Source organism: Amia ocellicauda, chromosome 1 (genome assembly GCF_036373705.1).
Source record: "Amia ocellicauda isolate fAmiCal2 chromosome 1, fAmiCal2.hap1, whole genome shotgun sequence".
NCBI classification, from domain to species: domain Eukaryota; kingdom Metazoa; phylum Chordata; class Actinopteri; order Amiiformes; family Amiidae; genus Amia; species Amia ocellicauda.
Genome location: NC_089850.1, coordinates 38,993,379 through 39,000,798, shown reverse-complemented (window position 1 = coordinate 39,000,798; position 7,420 = coordinate 38,993,379). Strand labels below are relative to the sequence as shown.

At 34.8% G+C, this 7,420-nt stretch overlaps 1 long non-coding RNA gene across 1 annotated transcript; it reads left to right on the top strand.

Moving 5' to 3' along the window:
• The first annotated feature begins 3 nt into the window (after positions 1-3).
• Positions 4-3,755, top strand: LOC136749734 (uncharacterized). The gene is made up of 2 exons (XR_010816785.1): positions 4-1,823; positions 1,950-3,755. It is a non-coding gene; the product is annotated as an uncharacterized LOC136749734 (long non-coding RNA).
• Positions 3,756-7,420: the final 3,665 nt, after the last annotated feature.

Here is a 7,420-nt window from a genome sequence, read left to right as displayed (position 1 = left end):
AACAGGAAGTGTGAGTGCGGGATCAAATACATTTCTTCGGCGTGAATTGTAGGATGAATGTATCTTGTTTTGGTATTTATACGGACAGTTTCTCAGTTTTGAAAAGTATGTCTCCCGTTACGACAGAACCCAATTAAGAATCCAAAGAAAGATGTATTAAAGATACATTAATTCTCATTTCACCATGAATTGTTGAATACATGGAAAGCCGACGCTGGGAACAGAGTGAAGAGCAAATTAATCTGTGAATATAATCTGCATCCTATGGATCAAGGGAGACGAAATGAGCAAATGTATTGAAACCCAAAATTAATTACAGCGAACTAACTCGGTTTTCTCCTCAATGGAGGACCAAAACTGAGAGCAGAGTGTAATATTAATACCTCTTAAGATATAACTCGCTATTAAATAAATCTACATGAACAAACATCAATATACCCAATGTTTTAGAAAATACAATTACTACTGAAGGTATTGCTACAGATATTCAGACATTTTAAACTTGTTCTTCTGCAATCCGATCAAATGCCCGGATGTATGCTGTAGCCTATTTAAACTTGAAAGAACAAATAGATACTAGTATGCTGAAGTTCCTGGAGAAACTTTGCATGTAACAGTATGTTTGAGAACAGTAAGCAGTATGTTTCAGTGTACATGTAGTACTGTAGTAAGTACAAGATACTACAGTATACAACAAGTTACTACAGTATACTATTATATAAAAGTGTGATATGGTATAAAACAGTGTTATAGTATTTGTAGTAATAACTATAATACAAGGTAATACAGTATAATATAGCATACATCATTGTACTATATTATTTGTTGTAGTACTGTAGTACAGTATTCAATAGTATATTATAGTATATCACATGTTACTACAGTACAAAAGTGTACTATAATATATCACAAGCTACTACAGTGTACTGTAGTATAATAGTATATGGTATAATATAGTGCAACAGTATTTGTTGTTCTATTGTAGTGCATCACAAGGGTATACAGTATACTATACTATTGTAGTGGACAATCATGGAATAATAATAATTATAATCAGTACCAAAGCTATGTATTTTAATATAGTGTAATTATGATTAGTATTAGAAGTAAAATAAGCATTATATAAACAGTATTAAGTTAATATAGTATAATTATTATTAGTGTAAGTGGAATAAGTTGTAGATATTGTTAAAATATTATCAAGGAAATTATAATACATAGATTATATGCAATTATTATATAATCATGATTTATATATATATGATTAAAAAGTACAGCGTACATTTTTTGGGGCACCTGTTAATTAATTAAGTAGTATAAAACTTATAAAAATATATTTCCACATTATTATTATTATTATTATTATTATTATTATTATTATTATTATTATTATATCTTGTACAACTACTTGTCGAAATCCTTGAAAAATGCATTCGGAAGAGGAACCGTGCAAATGCTATAGCAGTCTCCATTCTTTAAAACTACAATCTGACAAGAAAAGATTGCATAGATACTTTCTCGGTCAAAGGTAAAGACGCTGAATGCTGAAGCACAAATGTGTCCCAGTGAATGCTTTAAGCTTCACCCTACACCCTCGCTCACTCAAGTGCACTCTGTGACGTCAGCACAATTCTATAAGATTACGAGAGATCCACACAGCAGTCATCCAAGACTACAACAGGTTTGGAGATATCAGCAGTTTGATTTTGGCCACTATTGATAGGGTACTTAAAAGGCACAAAGTGGGAATGAAGCAACTTTACAAGGTCCCAATTCAAAGAAACAGTGAGAGTGTGAAGGAGTCTAGACTCCAGTATGTACAGGTAAGGGTTTGTCACTGTAATGCCTATTCTTACAAAAAAACATTGCATTGTATGCAGCTGGAATATTTTACAATGCATTTACTTTCTGTATACATAAATACTGTTTCTACTGTACTTTAATCTTAGAGAATAATGGAGCTTGAAGCAAACGCAAGACCCCATACATTCATGTGGATGAAGCCGGCTTCAACCTTTCCAAAGTAGGGAGACGAGGGAGGAACCTCAATGGTAAGAGGGCCACTGTAAATGTGCCAGGGCAAAGAAGTGCAAACATCACCTTGTGTGCTGCTGTCTCTAACGATGGTGTTCTTTGCCACATCCCTAAAACTGGCACATACAATACAGAACATCTCCTCACATTTCTTGATGCATTGCACCAGAGAGTGGTACCACCAGAAGAGAGAGTGCTGGTGAGGCCTGACATGTCCCACTTCGCCATCATATGGGACAACGGTGCTTTCCATAACTCCCGGCTGGTTTCTGAATGGTTTGTAGCCCACCCATGACTGATGAGGCAGTTTCTCCCTCCATACTCTCCTTTTCTCAATCCAATCAAAGAATTCTTCTCTGCGTGGAGGTGGAAAGTATACGATTACCGTTCACATGACCAGATGTCTCTCCTAGATGGAATGAATGCCAGTTGTCTGGTTATCATTGCAGAGGACAGCCAAGCGTGGATGCACCATGCAAGGAGATTCTTTCCTCGCTGTATTGCGAGGGAAAACATCCAGTGCAATGCTGACAAAAACATGTGACCTGATTGACAAGAACGAATGGACTAAATGTGTTGTATACTGTATTTTCTGTTGCCTTTTTTGGCATTGCTTTATTTTTCATAGCTTGGTGTGTTATTTTTATTCTATGCATATACAGCAGCATTGCATTTTAAAGGACAAAATTAAAAAGGTGAAATAAAGCCTTTCTTTTGTTTCTGAATCTCCTGAGTGACATTCTGTTTGCATTGGTCATCTTTGGTAAATTCATTTTAGGAAAAAAAGAATACAGCCTATGCTTCTGATGTTTACTTGCCTTTTATGGTACATACTATAACAACAAAGTATCAACAAATGGCAGACATATAAAAGAGGGTTAACCATGTTGGGGTATATTGATAGTTGTATTCATTGGGCCATTGTGTAACAATTGCTTGAAATACCTTTTCATTAGATAACAAGTTGTGTGTTTTGATGGAGGTAGTTGATTCTGTGTCAAGTATTTCATGTTTTGAGAGTCGTAGTGCAACGTGTTTCAGTTTCGGGCTGTGAGTTAATTGTTTTGAAAAAGTGAATTCTGTTTGAACAAATATGCTCAAGCAATTGAGAAACTGTTACTTAAGAATTAAATATTTAATTCTGACCCTTATAATGCTCCATAATATGTTAACCTCTAATAAACAATTCAGTTTATTTTATTAAATGTTTAAAACCAATTGTAGAATGAACAACACTGGATGAAGTTCAGAGGTCCTTCCCTGAACCCCTGGACACCCAGATATTTCTCTCTTGAGCTTTGTTGAGTTTTCATTGGGAAAATTTCATTTTATACAAAAGTTGGTCAATGCCTAAAAAAAAAAATTAAACGCAGCTGTCATACATAATTGATCAATTTGAAGACCTTATTATTTGACAAAGGAGTATATGAAACGTGGGAAATAAATGTTGTTTCTTCAAATATTTGTCCAGTCGGGAGACTTCTACATTATGTTATTGCTGTGAAATGCAAACAGGATAATCCAGTTAATAAGACCTTTAAATATAAGTTACTGGATCTAGACACCACGTTGTACATTTTCAAATTCAAATGAATTTCACAATAATAAAAAGAGGTGTACATTGCATTATCATCTTTTATGATTCTGTTCTATCTAACTCATACTGCAGAATATTCTGAAGTTCATGAGAGATGTCATGGGCAAGACAGTGGCAAACAATATCTTTCAAGGATGTCAGAAGTATTTATTTTTCCTGCAGAGTGTTTGGTATTTACTGAGCAATTGGTCTGCAGTGTTTTATTTTATTGTTTGTTTATTGTAATATAAATAAAGGAAGTGGGTAAACTTAACAGTTAATCTAGAAAAAAGCCTTCACAAATGTTACTTTTTCAGTTGACGTATTTCTTAGAAAATTCTGCTTTTCAAATATTGTTTTGGGGGAAAGGCTAATATTCAGTGAGCCTTAAACGTAAATACATGTTACTTTGTATATTGGTGAAAGACAAGAAGACACAATTGTCATGTCCTTGCAAAATACATACTACTATATTTATTTTTTGTAAAAGATTATTATATATTTCATAAAAGTACTCACTATGGACTAAGCTATGCCTATATTTAAGTTCACAATGTCCTGTGTTTTGACAGTCCCCAAGTGTATGTAGTAACAAAACTCACAATAGCTTTATCTTAATGTTTCCTACACTATTTCTAGATTGATATGTGTACTACTATTAAACACACAATCCACAAATTCTGATTTCCACTAGTATTATGAAAAAAAAATCAATGTCCTTTTGTTTGATGATTAATCTGAGAAGAAATTGGGGGATTTATGGAAACAACTACACTTCAGTGTAGTGTTCAATAAGTCTTAGGCGGACCCAATGCATGTAATTCTAGGTAAATCAATCTCTCAGAAAGATTTTCTAAATCATCATATATGCCTCTCTTTAGGACGTTTCTTTTTGTATATCCTTCACTGTGAGACTTAGAAAAGGATATTATACAAAACTATTTGTAAAATGTAATTTATAAAAAATAAATAAATAAAAACAGATGTAGAAATGTAAACAGATTCAAGATCATGAGATGAAATAGGTGGCTTCACAGGTGCGCATTTGGACCCAGAAATAGAAAAACAAGGTATGTGGTGTGATGAAAATATCCTAGTGTGTAGTCATCACATCTTATGAAACAATCTGGATTTTTTTCCATGTGACAATATGTTTGAGTACAGTAAGCAGTATGTTTCAGTGTACATGTAGTACTGTAGTAAGTACAAGATACTACAGTATACAACAGTGTACTATAGTATATCACAAGTTACTACAGTATACGGTAGTATAATAGTATATTATGGTATAATAGGTTGTACTACAATATTTGTTGTTATACTGTAGTAGGAACTGTCTACAGTTTACTATAGAAAACATTATAGGGAATTAATTAAGGTATGTAAGATGTAGTAGTGAAACAGATGGAATAATAAAAATAATATTAATCAGTACTAAAGATCCATATATATATATGAATTTAATGTATTGTAGTTATGACTAGTAGAAGTACAATAAGTATTATTATATAATACAGTATTAAATTAATACAATTATTATTAGTATGAGTGGAATACGTAGTATTTAATACAGTATAATACAAATGTAATGTAGTATAATTATTATTAGTAGCCTAGTAGAAGTGGAATATTTATTAGTATATAAAACAGTATTAAATGCATGTAATGTAGTATATCTATTAGTAGTAGTTGAAGTTAAATAAGTATGTATAAGTATAATACAGTATTAAACAAATTTTATGTAGTATAAATATTAGTAATGTGTAGTATAATTATTAGTAAACACTTTCGCATAAGTGTACGCTTTTGTACACTCCATCGAAGGGAGCACTGAAGTGCTCAAAAAGCTCGATTAGGCCCCTTCTCTCATTCCCTAAGGGATTGGGACACCCCTTAAGATGGCCACCGTAGTACTTCCACCCAATTAGGGAATGAGGGAGCAAGTGTGTGATTTGGGACGCAGCCCTCATGTAATGTAAATATATAGTACTGTGCAAAGGTTTAAGACAAAGCTGTGAACAAAATGCTGTAAGTAAGAATGCTTTCAAATATAGACTTGCTAATAGATTATATTTATCAATTAACAAAATGCAACAGTGAGTTAACAGAAGAAAAATCTACATCAAATCAATATTTGGTGTGACCACCATTTGCCTTCAAAACAAATTCAATTCTTCTAGGTACACTTGCACACAGTTTTTGAAGGGATTCGGCAAATAGGTTGGCCCAAACATCTTGGAGAACTAACCACAGTTCTTCTGTGGATTTAGGCAGCCTCAGTTGCTTCTCTCTCTTCGTGTAATCCCAGACAGACTCGATGATGTTAAGATCAAGGCTCTGTGGGGGCCATACCATCACTTCCAGGACTCCTTGTTCTTCTTTACGCTAAAGATAGTTCTTAATGACTTTTGCTGTATGTTTGGGGTCATTGTCATGCTTCAGAATAAACTTGGGGCCAATCAGATGCCTCCCTGATGGTACTGCTTGATGGATAAGTATCTGCATGTACTTCTCAGCATTGAGTAGGCCATTAATTCTGACCAAATCTCCAACTCCATTTGCAGAAGTGTAGCCCCAAACTTGCAAGGAAACTCCACCTTGCTTCACTGTTGCCTGCAGACACTCATTCGTGTACCACTCTCCAGCCTTTTGGCGAACAAACTGCCTTCTGCTACAGCCAAATATTTCAAATTTTGACTCATCAGTCCAGAGCACCTGCTGCCATTTTTCTGCACCTCAGTTCCTGTGTTTTCGTGCTTAGTTGAGTCGCTTGGCCTTGTTTCCACGTCGGAGGTATGGCTTTTTGGCTGCAAGTCTTCCATGAAGGCCACTTCTGACCAGACTTCTCCGGACAGTAGATGGGTGTACCAGGGTCCCACTGTTTTCTGCCAATTCTGAGCTGATGACACTGCTGGACATCTTCCGATTGCGAAGGGAAGTAAGCATGATGTGTCTTTCATCTGCTGCAGTAAGTTTCCTTGGCCGACCACTGCGTCTACGGTCCTCAACGTTGCCCATTTCTTTGTGCTTCTTAAAAAGAGCTTAGACAGCACATCTGGAAATCCCTGTCTGCCTTGAAATTTGTGCCTGGGAGAGACCTTGCTGATGCAGTATAACTACCTTGTGTCTTGCTGCTGTGCTCAGTCTTGCCATGGTGTATGACTTTTGACAGTAAACTGTCTTCAGCAGCCTCACCTTGTTAACTGAGTTTGGCTGTTCCTCACCCAGTTTTATTCCTCCTACACAGCTGTTTCTGCTTCAGTTAATGATTGTGTTTCAACCTACATATTGAATTGATGATCATTAGCACCTGTTTGGTATAATTGTTTGATCATACACCTGACTATACAGTGAGGGAAAAAAGTATTTGATCCCCTGGTGATATTGTACGTTTGCCCACTGACAAAGAAATGATCAGTCTATAATTTTAATAGTAGGTGTATTTTAACAGTGAGAGACAGAATAACAAAAAAAAAATGCAAATCAATTTATAACTTTTTTGAAATGTGTTTTTCTGGATTTTTTGTTGTTGTTATTCTGTCTCTCACTGTTAAAATACACCTACCATTAAAATTATAGACTGATCATTTCTTTGTCAGTGGGCAAACGTACAAAATCAGCAGGAGATCAAATACTTTTTTCCCTCACTGTATGCCTACAAAATCCCTGACTTTGTGCAAGTGTGCCTAGAAGAATTGATGCTGTTTTGAAGGCAAAGGGTGGTCACACCAAATATGGATTTGATGTAGATTTTTCTTCTGCTCACTCACTTTGCATTTAGTTAATTGATAAATATAATCTATTAACATG